Genomic DNA, 14,255 nt, shown 5'->3' with positions numbered 1-14,255 from the left:
TACAAGATCATTGAAATAGTACATCTGCCAGAGATTTGTTTCAGTGTTTGCTGGCACGCTGAATCTCCTTAATCTCCCTCCACGTCTTCTACACCAGCAACAGTGTGAATTGGACCTAGGATAGGTCAGCTGATAAGTTAATGTACAGGAATTTAAAGTTGCTGACTTTCTCCACTGTTGATTGGCACATGTTTGCTTTTCTTCCCCTTCAACATTCAGATCTTTAATTTTGATGAGTGGGAGATCGTTTTAGTGGCACCACTAAACCAGGTGACCTATGGCACTCCAGTAAAGTGACTCATCACCCCTCAGGATTTGTCCAACAAGTGGAGTCATCAGCAAATTTGAAGATTGCATTGGAGCTGTGCTTAGCCATCTACATGTGTATATAAACAGTAGAACAGGGGGCTATGCTCAAAGCCTTGAGGTGCATCTGTGTTGGTGGTCAGCATTGAGGAGGGGTTAACGATTCTTACTGATTAAGGTCTGCAAAGTAGGAGCTGAGTTTCCAGCTGCAGAAGGACACAAAAAGGCCCAGGTTTTGAAGCTTCATGATGAGTTTGAATGTTCAGCTGTAGTCAATGATCAGCAGCCTGATGTATGAGTTCCTGTTGTCCAGATGCTTCAGAGCAGAATGGAGTGCCAAAGAAGCCAGGTCTGCTATTCATATATAGTGGCAACGGGCAAATTGAAACTGTTCTAGATCATCTCTGAAGGAGGAGCTGATTCACACCGCACCAGCCTCGTAATGCATTATGGTTGATGTTCGTGCCATCGAAGTGGTCACTGAAGCATTGCCATGCTCTTCTTAGGCATTGGTACAATTGGTTCCTTTCGGAAACAGGTAGAAACCACAGACTGCAGAAGTGAGAGGTTGAAAATGTCTATAAATACTCCACCTAGTTGGTCTGCACAAATCTTTGGTACTCAGCCAGGTGGTGCTGTCTGCATCAGATGCCTTTTGCGGAATCATCCTCTTGATAGATGCTCAGACGTCGGCTTCAGACTAAAATTACAGGATCACCTGGAGGGTGGGTCATAGTTTTCCCTATCAGTGCATACATTAAAGGCATTGACAAACAAGAGAAAATCTGAAGATGCTGGAATGTGTGTGTTGCATTGAAGGCACTGAGCTCATCTGAGACTGATGGATCATTACCACATATGCTATTGATTCTCACCTTGTCAGAAGATAAATTCTGCAAGCCCTTAAAAATATTAGGCGACAGCTGTAATAGTAAATCCTGGCAGTAATCCCTGATTACAGCCTGGTATTTTTCCCCATATAAAATTGCTATTCCTTTGTATTACCTGTCAGATACAAAACATTGTTGAATTACCACCTATTTAATAATCCTTTCACATTAAGCATTAGGTATTGTTGCTCAGTCAGACACTTCATGACGTCAATTGTCAAAATCTTGTGGGCAACACTCCACGCAGTGATTTTATTATAACTCAGTCCATCCTAAATGTGGACAGGCAGCAGCTTGTTTTCCAGTTTGGGTATTTAATATTTTAAGAAAATATTCTATTCATTCTGCAGTATTTTGCAGTAGCTATTTTAATACTTGAATAAAACTGAATTCTGTGACCAAAATAGTACCAAATTTAAGTATAAATCTTTTCTTTTCTAACTAAACATGAAATATACAGTTTCAGCAAAAAAGAATCCAGATGATATTTTAATTTTAATGATAAGATGGAACATGAGTTTCAATGTAACAAAATACAGTACTTAAAAGGCAGTCACCAGTTCTGTGTCAACCAGAAATAATGCAAGGCATCAGCTTTTACAACATCTTCATTTAAATGCTGTATGATGAAGAAATCTATTGATCAAAACATATTAGACATTTTTCACACAATGGATGCTTGACTGGACATTAGCACAGCAGATGTGCCAGCAGAAATAAGAAAATGTTTTTTGAAGTGCTTTTTCTGAGATTATTGTTTCCCAAGACAGATTTCTTTGGAGGATTAGTTTGTTTTAGGTCTATCAGTATGAGGTTTGAAAACAATTCACTTTCGCAGTGTGATGTTATTACACAAGAAATGACTCATTCTTCCAACAAATGTTTCTTGGTGCCAACTGAGCAAATCTATTTAGACCTTTGCATTTATTTCTTATGATATTCTGTAATCAAACCATAAATGACTATCTAGAGGAATTCATTTCAACTACAGTCAAGCAACAGAAATAAGTAATGTATTTATTCAAATTACATCAGTGTTGCCCTTCTGAGAGTCAGCATCTTAAATGTGTTGTTGCATGTGTACTTCAATTTGTGAATAGCTTTTCAGTTTTGAACTGGCGATGTTTGCTTACCTCGCTCACTGTTCCATTCAACTTAAAAGAGACAGGCAAATTGTTTCTCCAGCCCCTGGCAACATTGCTCTAAAATCTAGCAACTTGGACATGCTGGTTCAATTGCCTTTCAGATTTCCTTTCATCAAATAATTTTTTTCTCTGTTTTTGAGTAAGGGGAGGGCCAAATTGTGATTCAGAAAATACACCAATGCAATTTTCAATGCTATTTAGCAGAATGTCACACACTATATCATTCAGTAATACATTTAACAATTTATTTCAATTACAAAATGTTGTTTTTCATAAACTTATATCTATGGTAGATTTAGCAATTTACTTAAGTAGTAATGGCCCAGAACATGTTTTGATTTGTGGTATTACCATTGGGAAATGTCACTCCTTTTGGATGGAATATGAATTGCAATGTTCTTCAACTAAAATATTTATTGGAGAAGTTAACAAGTTGGACGTGGTGTAAAATATCCTCGGAGAAGGGATGTGGTGAAATCTAAGACAGTTTAGATCGCTACTATTACAAAACAGGTGTCATTTGGAATGAATTTGAAGCTGTAAACAGTGAGAAGTGTAAATAGGGAGTGGTAATTCTGGAATATATTGTTTGTAATTATCTCTGGAAAGGATTTATAATTTGTTTCAACAATGTAATAATTTGATAACTGAAACCATGAGAAGCTGGGCAGAAGAAAAGCTACCTTGCCAATCTTACACTTGCTGATGGTTTCATTTTATATTTTTCTGTCTTTGGAGCAAGCTTTCTAGTCTCTGCTGAATCAGGCTATGTCATTTCCTAATTTTAGAGAGTAGATGGACATATAAAGCCAGCAGGATGTTATTTGATTTTAAAATGGTATTCAATGCCTTTTAGTGCACGTTCGACCAGATTAGATTTTGGCGTAGGTGGTATTAAAAAAAAACCTTAAGGAATAGAAATTATACTTCTGTAATACAAAGCTGCAAGCAGCATATGAGGCAGTGTGATGAGCTTGGCAGCTACTACACGTCAGGAAGGGCATGCTCACCTTTGTTTTTGAGGATGGGTAGTGCAGATTCAACTAAGTGAAACCTGGGCTTGAAGGGTGAAATTCTAAACAATAATTCCACAAAGTATGTTCTGGAATGTAAAAGGTTAATGCAGGTGTCAGTAAAATATTGCAGATTTTAATGGGACAAATAGGTAGTGAGGTTGAAAGTAATTCCACTGGTGGGATGTGTAGGGCCAGAAGGCATTGTTAACGAAGAGACTTTTGGGAGTTGTTGAGAAGCATTTTAACACACAGTCTGTTAGAATTTTGAAATTCTAATCTTCAAGTTGTAGCTGACAAGTTTAAACATGAAACTGATGCATTTTAGTACATAAGGTGTTCAGATCCCAGATCAGACATGATCAGACAGGCACAACTAAAGGATGCATGTTTAGCCCACTGCTGTATTCCCTCTGCACTCATGATTGTATGGCTAATCTCAGCTATAAATGCCATCTATAAATTCACCAATGACACTACTGTTGTTGGCAGAATTTTAGATGGCAACAGGGAGAAATATAGGAGTGAGACAGATCGGCTGGTTGAGTGGTGTCACAACCTACAAAAATTACGATAAATTACAGGAGAAATTTAAATAAATAATATAAAAGAGGAACTGTGAGATGGTGTTTATGAGTTCATGGATAATTCAGAAATCTAATAGTCAATCACCAGTATGGGTACCACAAGCTGTCTGTTGGAATTGTGCTAATTAGCAAGCAGGGCAATGTTAGTCTGCTTCCTATACCAAATCCAATAGGTGCAGAATATAACTGCACTGCAATCCCTTCACCTGTTCTCTGAGGGTGAGGTTTTCTAATATATTCCCTACTGTACTTGATTTAATGCAATTGGCATAAAAAATTAGGAAATGGACAGCATTGCGTTTAATGAATAATCACAATATTACCATGTGACTATAATGCTGTTTTTATCGATTAAAATAATGAAATTCAAAACCAAAATGCCATGAGTACATGAAGTTTGACATAAAACAGAAGTAATCAACAGGTACAGTATCATGTTTTGAAAAGGAAACAGAGAGAATTAATCCACAGAAACAGAATAGATTCAAGATTTAATAGGGTTTAAGTAAGCAAAGACAAAGAGAAAGTAGGGTTCAAAATGACAGAAGTAAATGTATGGAACATCGATGAAATCTAGTGGTAATTAAATAGCAAAAGAGGTCATGGTGAACGTGAAAATATGGCATTCAGTAGCCATACTGGGGACCATTCCAGAATCAACTAGGTAGCTCTGATAAGTTAGTTTTTTTTTAAAATAGCATGTCTTTGGAATCTTCCAGCGAAACCTTAAGTCTTTCTCTGACTTTCCTCTTTGATTCTTTTCAAAGTGAGGCCCTCTAGTGGTTGTTTCATGTCCTGCTTAAAATAAATTATTTGCTTAATTGGTGAGCACATCCGCAGCCAGTCACATTATGATCCCAAACATGGAGGAAGCTGGAGGGTTCTCTTGTCCTGCCAACAAATATTTGGTAAATACAGAAGTGCATTTGTTCAAGTGTTGTTTATCATATTTCTGTATTTAAATTTGAACTTAAACAATAGTTGTAAATATAATAAATGTTATTCTGACAGGAATATTATAATTAAATTAATGATATTCCTATGCAAATACAGATCTACAGTTCCTTGAAAGTGGTGTCACAGGTAGATTGGGTTAGAAGTGAGCCTTTAGCACCTTAGCCTTTACACTGAGTGCAAGAGTTGGGATGTTATGTTAAAAGTGTTTAAGATGTTGGTGAGGTAAATTATTGAGTATTGCGTACAGTTTTGGTACCCATCTACAGAAAAGATATCAATAAGATTGAAAGAGTAGAGAGAAAATTTACAACAATGTTGCTGGGAGTTCAGGATCTGAACTATAGGGAATAGTTGGATAGGTTAAGATTTTATTCCCTGGAGCACAGGAGAACGAAGGGAAATTTAATGGAGAATTATGAGGGGTATAGATAGAGTAAACGCTTCTTCCACTGAGATTGGGTGAGACTTGAAGTAGAGGTCGTAAGTTAAGGGTGGAATATTTAAGGAGAACAACTTCACTGAGAGGTTGGTACAAGTGTGGAGTGAGCTGCCAGTGGAAGTTGCGGATGCATGTTTAATTGCAACAATATGTATAAGTTTGGATAAGTACGTAGGTGGGAGGGGTTAGGTCTGAGTGTGAGTTGATGGGACTAATTAGAACAACGTTTCACACAGACTGTGTGGGCCAGGGAGCTGTTCCTGTGCTGTAGTGCTCTCTGACACTATTTGTAAAATAAGATTTGTACAACGTTTAAGAACGGTTCAAAATCAGTTTGTTGAAAAATGAAGTACCTACTTTTTCCCCTAAGGTTCAGAAGTAGTGCATAAATAGTAAAGGCCAGCATTTATTTTATATTTCAAATTCTATAGCATAGAAGGCCCAAAGCATTCTGCAAACAATGTGCACCAAGGTTTTTCCTTTTTCCTTTCGCATAAAGAGAGGAGTAGGGAGGAAGAGTTGATTCAGGCCAGATCAGGGGCTTTTGAGAGGTGAAGAAAAATCAGAGTTGTAGAGTAGAAGTGCTATTGAATATCCTATGGGCCAATAGTGAGTTTGAGTCTGGAGTTAGGGAACTGCAAAGAGCTTGGGCAGGAGTCAAGGACGCATCCCACCAAATAAGCTTGCTCCTGTTAAGATGTACTTTTGTGGGCTCGCCTCTCCTAAATATTGCACAAGTCATGTTAAGATTGTGTGCTTCTTGTAATTTCATTAATATAAAGAATTCTGCATATTATGTTTTATAATTTCAAAGGCTAATCAAAAGAAAAACAGTGGAGGCTGGGATAACTTATCTACATGTATTGGAGCTTAGAAAAGTAGAGGAAATAGAGTAGGGAAATTCTGGACAGTTTCTAGAATAGGTTACATGGTTGGCACAACATTGTGGGCCGAAGGTCTGTAATGTGCTATAGGTTTCTATGTTCTATGTTCTACTTAATTTTTCTTCAGTGAGGCACTCACATATGATATGGAGGCCTAATGACGTAGGTCATTCATGTACTTCTCATATATAACCCCTAATGAATTATCTGAACAAATAAAGAATGCTTAATCAAACAATATATTTATAATATTACTCAAATTAAACTGAAATATTGGATATACTACACTCCTCCATGCTTAGTCACTGTGGACAATTTCTTACTCTTGTCTTTCATGACAGGGGTGGGGGAGGGTTACTCTACCTGGCAGGTGATATTTCTGTCTGTGAAACCATCTCAGGTTCTGGGGCCTCCTCTATGGTGGTTGTCGAAGTTGACCCTGGGACTGTAGGAAGTGGTTCTGAAATCTCTAGACAACTTTCTTCTCTAACAATCGACTCTGCTCTCCTCAACTGATCGATGTGTCATCTGGAGATGACATTAGATACAGTCCCAACTGTGTAGGATAGTGGTCCAGTTCAGTCCTTAATCTTTCCAGGTACCAACATTTGATCATCTCTTTAGTCCCATGTCCAGGAGTGAAACATCAAACCTCCTTGTTTGAGAAGCCCTCAATTTGTCAGCTGTTTGTCCTGTATAGTCCTGCTGAGACTGGGTTTGAGGAGATCCAAGGGAATAATATAGCTGGGGAGCTATTAGTTGTGGAGTGTGCTGCATTGCAATAGGCAAGGAAAATTTGGTGAGCTTCTGATTCAGTGCTTTGCTGACATTGTTCACAGTGTGTTTTTTGGACTTCAGACAAACCTTTACAACCAGCCATTTGTAGCAGGGTTGTATGGTGCAGATGTAATATGTCTAATTCCATTCATTGTTAGGAATGACTGGAACTGTTCCACAATTAGCTGTGATCCATTGTCACCAGCTGAGTGTTCTTGAACACCAGTCCTTGAGAAGAGGCTTCTCAACAGATCAATAGCATAGAGGCTGTAGTGAAGAGTGTTGTGAACATTTCTGGCCACTTCGTAGCTGCATTCACGCCTACCAGGAAATTTGTACCCATGAATGGTCCAGCAAAATTCACATGAATCCTCTGCCTTGGCAAAACAGGCCATTCTCAGGGATGGAGAGGCACTGCTCTTGGCATCTGGTTTGTATCTCAAACGATTCATGGCAAGCTGCTTGATTTTCTGATCTCTTCCAGGCCATTAGACAAAGCTTCAAGCCAATGCTTTCATTTTGACCATGCCTAAAATACTGGCATGTAGCTCCTCCCACACTAGCTGTCAGCTTGGATGCTGCAACCACTCTCAATCCCCACATAAGGCAACCCATGTCAATGGCAAGTTCATCCTGGAGCTGGTAAAAATAGAGGAATAGAAATTCCTGCTGCACTTCCAGAAATTTTGTGTGGACATGTAGACATGTGACAATGTGAGGTCTTTTCTACTATCTCTTTGGATCATCTCTGCCATAATAGGGAGACTTTCAATTTGCATTAGGGAGAATATGTCAAGAAAAGAATTGTGAATTTTTCAGTAATCTCCTTTTCCAAGAGAGACAATCCATCAGCAGAGCTACTTTCAGTACAGGGTTGATGGTGACCCTAAAATCACCACAGACCCATCCTTCTTGGCTACTAGGACAACTGGTGTTGTCCTTGGGCTCCACTTAAACTAAGAAAGAATTCCCTCAGCCTCCAGGAAATCTAGATCACTGCCTACTTTATCACAGACAATATAACGAAGACCCAAACAGGCTTTGTAAAACTTCTGTGGGGCATTTTTATTTAACAGTATTTTATCCTTGATATGTTTGAGATTTCCAATGCCATCCTTGAAGACTGCTGTGCCATTCTTAATTCACTTCCAATCAAGTTGTAGTTGTCACAGCCAATCACATCCCCACAATTCTCTCTCCAGTTCTTACCACACAACAGCCCAATGTGGCTTGGTGGTTGTTGTATTTCACACTTACAATGTCATCCCCACCGGAGTTATCTTCCCTCCACTCTAAGTTCTAAGTTGGATATCTGCAGGCTTCAGTTCAGTATGTTTTAAACTCATTTTGTGGAATGATAGAAACTGCTGAGCCACTGTCCAATTGTATTTCAATTAATTTGCAATTTATTCTGGTGTAAGCCATTTTGGTTGTCTCAGTTTAGTTTTCACATTAAGATCTCAAGACTACTCAGTCCTGTGTCACTGTCATCATTATCAGATTTTCGTCAACAACATGCAGAATAGTGCGCTTTTTGAAAATGCAAACTGACTTTTTAACTTTTTGTCTTCCCTGTGCAATCCATTTATTTTTGTCTACTCAACATGCTTTTTGTATGTGTCCTACTTTTGTTGCATTTTCTGCAAGTTTTGCCTTTACATCTGCATTGGTCTGGTGTATGCTAATCCATACCACAACAATAACACAGTTTGTTTCACCAGGTAGGTTTATGTTTAGACATTGCAATTTTGTTCACATTCACTTTCACTCCTCCAAATGTGTCTCTCTCTGTTGTTTCCATTGATTTATTTCAACTGTTCTTTAAATGTGAGTTGTACTTCAGTTTGGAGCTTTTTTTGAATGCTTTTTTGTAAGATTCCACAAACTAACCAATATCTCAGTGCATCATTAAACCCAGTCACTGAACTGACAATGCTCAAATAATTTCTTGAATTCAGCCTCATAAGCTGAAATGGGCTCACCTTCCTTTTGATTCCGCTTAAGAAACCTAAAGCTTTCTGCAATGACCAATGACTTTAGTTCTAATCCTTCCTGCATTACTTTCATAACATCAACAAAACTCATTTCAGCTGGTTCAGTTGGAGCAGTGAAGCTGCAAACTATCCTTTCCCACCTATTACACTCAGTAACACTGGCACACATTTCTTATTGGATATTCCTTTTGCTTTAAAATGCTGCTCAGTCTGTTCAATAAACATCATATGTACAGTATACATTATCTGTTGTGCAATCAAATGCATCTATCTTTCTGATGTAGCAGCCATTTCTGTTTCATTTATTAATTATTATTGTTATTATCACCTGGTACTTACTGTATGCCAGCCTTTGGCCGTATATGTTGCTTGTTAATTTTCTGCCTTAACTAATTCTCTCCCCTTCTGAAGAAACACACACAGTGATTTTTTTTTAACTCAACCGTCCCTCTCCCCTTCTGAAGAAAATTCAAGCTGTGCTTCAATAGGTAGGTAATCATTTCGGATTCAATTTAAAACTTACTCGACACCACTGTTACGTTTTGTAACTCCAGAAACTAATTGAAAGAAAAAGCCAGGAGGCTAGGATAGCTTGCCTATTTAGTTTTTCTTCAGTGATGTGCTCACATATGGCATGGTGGTGTAATGATGTATGTTATTCATGTACTTCTTACATATAACCCATAATGAATTCTGGAAAGAAACAAAAAAAAATACCTAATCAATCAATATATTTACAATACTAATCAATTACTTCTGAAATATTGAATACACTACACTACAGAAGCTAGAAAACTTGAGTAACACACACAAAATGCTGGAGGAACTTAGGCAACATCTATGGAGAAGAAAAGAATGGATAAGACGATCCTAATAAAGGGTCTCAGCCCAAAACATCAGTGTTTATTCCCCCTCCATAAATGCTGCCTAACTTGCTATGTTCCTCCAGCACTTTTGTGTGTTACTTGAGGCTTTATTTCATTGTATGCCCTTTGACTTCCTTCAGCATGACCTTCAAATACTGAGCAGTTTGGTTAAATTTTCATGAGCTTACTGCACGTGAACAAAAATAATTATACTGTGCTATTCAATATGTATAGAAAATTGATTTTAATGGAACATAAATATTGGATTCCTCCAGTAAATGATTTGCTGAATGTCAATGGATGAATTTCTTCCACAATTATCACTTGGCGGTAAAATTTCAACTTTGCATCTGCATTTACTGTGGTGAGAAAATTATTTGGGGAAAAGTTTTACTTTTTTAAAACTCTTCTATTTGCAAATTGTAGCTGTAAAGCATATCTAGGGATTATCCAGAATCCCTGAGTTTTTGAAGGTTCTCCGTAAATGAGGTAATAACCTGCACCTACAAGGGTTTGAGGGTCAGCTAGCTACAGTTGCTAATGAAACAAAGGTGTGTCAAAACTGTTTTGTGAGCCAATATGATTGAAAATTAGCCCTATCAAATTGGCCAGTAGTTAATAAGAGTTCTTTTATCAGTCAGACTTCTTTTCACAAGACAGATTAGTTCAGAAAAATGAACTGTGAGAGCTGACTTAAGCTGTTTTCCACCAAGTTCCTCGAGCTTGGTCAAAATGGATCAAAATATATTCAGAGAGAAATCTGTAGTTTTTGAAGTACCAGTGATGTTGAATTTTCTGCTGTGAAGTCCTGGCAATTGTTGGGGAGGAAGAGAAAGAACATTTTAAAATCTTTATATACAATATTTTCATGTTGAAATCTATCAACACAAAACTTGCTGCATGGTACTTTTTGATATGTACTGAAAAAGAAATGTTCAAGCAACTTGTGTTACTTAAAGTACTAAAGTTGTAACTAAATGTGCCAGTGCAGAGAAAATTAGCTAGTGACAGAGTATTCGGTCTGTATGTTTGGGTTGTCTCATGCCATTTTATAAAGTGATTCATAGGTATCTATCGATACATTATACATTGCTTGTAGATGTCTGAAGACATATTCTGTGGTAACTTGCAATCATGGGAAGTTTATTTCTACACAGGGTAAACAGCTGGAGGTTTGAGAGTTTGAATGAGAAGAACAAGTACTAACGTATCTCTTCAAGGCAGTCTGCTTGAATTTTTTTATTTATTTCCATGCAGAATCTGAACCAAGGAGTTACTATTTTCATAGAAGAGGGGAAAAAGACAATGAAATTAAATACATGAGAAAGTAGGTAAAAGTAAAAAGAACTTGATATATTAATAAAATCCCATCACCGATCAAAATTTGAAAGAACAAGCCACTGATGTAGAAATTAATTTTCAGTGCCATGGAGTTTAGTTGGTTATGGTTAAAGTTTTCTCTTTCACTTGAAATTAACTGTTCTCTCTCTGGTATGTTCAGCTGGTACCTAATGGGTCAGTAACAGCAACTTCATTTACAGTACTTGAATGCCAAGCCAAGTGGTAAGGTATTGTTAAAGTGATGCTCCAGATAATATAAAGCCACTTAAGAGTAACCTTCTGTTATTTGTTTAAGAATCAGATTTATTTATCACATGTATATCAAAACAGGTAGTGTAATGCATCATTTGCATTAACAACCAATATATCTCGAGGTGTTCCGAGTGCAACCCCATAAGTGCTGCCACACATTCCAGTGCCAACTTAGGATGTACGCCATGTTTTAGACATTGGAGGTTGCTACACACTTCCTGCTTTGTAAAGGATTCATAGAGTCATAGAACACTACAGCACAGAAACAAACCCTTTGGCCCATCTAGCCCATGCAAAACTATTAATCCACCTTGTCCCATCTACTTGCACCTGAACCATAGCCCTCCATATCCTTTCCACCCATGTACCTAATCAGATTTCTCTTAAATGTTGAAATTGAACCTGCATCTACCACTTCTGTGGGCAGCTTTCCCCATCCTCATAGTCTCTCTGTCTTACTAACTCAAATGCTGAATCATTAAATAACAATCAGTGATAGTTCTTAAGGTAGCAGAATTAGATGCAGGAGCACTCTGAAGTTCGCAAGAAGATTTGAATGATAGTATAATTAAATCTAGAGGTATTTTCCACAATTAAAAATGGCTGTGTTAGCTGTGAAGTAAATAATATATTAGCAGGTAAGTAGATCCACCTGTTGTGGCCTGGAGAGAGATATTTCTACAAGTCTTATCTTGTACTTACTGCTGGTTTCACAGATATGCTATAAGCTAATTGCCCAGTGTCAACACTCTCCCCTCATAGTACTAGTTGCTACCAGTCCTCCAGTATAAGACTATCAACTGCTGCAGAACAGGGATGGATTAAAGTTTTGAACAAACCTATTCCCTAGACATTTGGATAATATACTTCTATTACATAATAACAACTACAGAATCACCTACTACACACTAATTGTTCTCTTTACAGAAATCTATTACAAATGCAGAGTAGTTCAGTAATCGCTGAAAACCAAAATAATATAATCTATGGATCTGTATGTCACTGTTTTGTTCTTTATGTGCACTGACCTATGATTGACAGCAAATCATTTCATGAATGTGTAACTATACCAGAGTAACATTTCCACATTTGCTTGCTCTAAGATTTTCAGATGATATAATGGATAGTTTCAACAGAGGTTTTAATGAGTGTAATATCCATAACGTGGAATAGATTTTCAGTTGGTATCATCATAAGAGATTAAAAGATTTTTGGCTTATAGAAAAAAATCCATATAACTGCATTGGGACAGCACTTTCAAAGTTTGGGATTAATGGATATTGTACTAGATTGTGAAAACTATGCAATACAACATCTCGTAGTCTGATATTGGACTATCCACAAATGACAATTACAGTCTTTTAGCTGACATTCTTCATCATCAAAGAAAAAAAAAGGAACTGGGTTAAAAATCTAGACTAAACTATTGCTATTTTCCTGAGAATGTGCCACAAGCACTTTTGTGGAATTTGCCAGCTGAATCCGTAACAATGTAGACCAAGCAAAGGATAATTAATTCTATTCATTTCAATAAAGAGAAACAACCACAGGACACATAAAACAGTATAAATTAAAATACTCCTGTTCAAATAAATTGATCATTTTATGTCTTTGGAAGTTTTCGACATTTTTGAGCCCTCACACAGATTTGGCAGCATTGACTTTTCACTAAGGTTGAGGGTATGTCTTCACTAACTGCCATGTTCTTTCTAGTGAAGGGAAAGAATTGGAATGATTTGGGCTGAAAGTCAACACTGATGGGTTCACAAAGAGGTAAATACTTAATTACAAGAAATAAACACAAATGGTTTATCACTGGCAGCAAGTGGAAAAGTGTGTATGGAACCAGCAGAGGTAGCTGAGGTACTTAATGAACACTTTGCTTCACTGTTCACTCCGGAAAAGGATCTTGATGATTGTAGGGATGACTTACAGTGGACTGAAAAGCTTAAGCATATAGATATTAAGGAAGACGATGTGCTGGAGCTTTTGGAAAGCATCAAGTTGGATAAGTAACCAGGAGTGGATGTGATGTACCCCAGGCTACTGTGGGAGGCAAGGGAGGAGATTACAGAGCCTCTGGCGATGATCTTTGCATCATCAATGAGGACGGGAGATGTTCCAGAGGATTGGAGGGTTGCGGATGTTGTTCCCTTATTCAAGAAAGGGAGTAGAGATAGCCCAGGAAATTATAGACCAGTGAGTCTTACTTCAGTGGTTGGTAAGTTGATGGAGTAGAACCTGAGAGGCAGGATTTATGAACATTTAGAGAGGCATAACATGATTAGGAATAGTCAACATGGCTTACGAGCGTGATTGAATTTTTTGAGGATGTGACTAGACACATTGATGAAGGTAGAGCAGTAGATGTAATGTATATGGATTTCACCAAGGCATTTGATAAGGTACCCCATGCAAGGATTATTGAGAAAGTAGGGAGGCATGGTATCCAAGGGGACATTGCTTTGTGGATCCAGAACTGGCTTGCCCACAGAAGGCAAAGAGTGGTTGTAGATGGGTCATATTCTGCATGGAGGTCGATGCCCAGTGGTGTACCTCAGGGATCTGTTCTGTGACTCCTACTATTTGTGAATTTTATAAGTGAGCTGGATGAAGAAGTGGATGGATGGGTTAGTAAATTTGCTGATGACACAAAGGTTGGGAGTGTTGTGGATAGTGTGGAGGGCTATCAGAGGTTACAGTGGGACATCGATATGATGCAAAACTGGGCTGAGAAGTGGCAGATGGCGTTCAACCCAGATAAGTGTGAGGTGGTTCATTTTGGTAGGGCAAATATGATGGCA

General features: G+C 37.8%; 1 protein-coding gene across 18 annotated transcripts in view; it reads left to right on the top strand.

Annotated features, from left to right (window-relative positions):
- The window catches only part of nrxn1a (neurexin 1a), a 1,799,241-nt gene that overhangs the window by 1,151,778 nt on the left and 633,208 nt on the right, over positions 1 to 14,255 (top strand). The gene's annotated exons all lie outside the window — the stretch shown is intronic.

Source organism: Mobula hypostoma, chromosome 8 (assembly GCF_963921235.1).
Source record: "Mobula hypostoma chromosome 8, sMobHyp1.1, whole genome shotgun sequence".
In the NCBI taxonomy this organism is placed as follows: Eukaryota; Metazoa; Chordata; class Chondrichthyes; order Myliobatiformes; family Myliobatidae; genus Mobula; species Mobula hypostoma.
The sequence above is the reverse complement of the archived record's forward strand: the minus strand, read 5'-3'. Positions and strand labels throughout refer to the sequence as shown.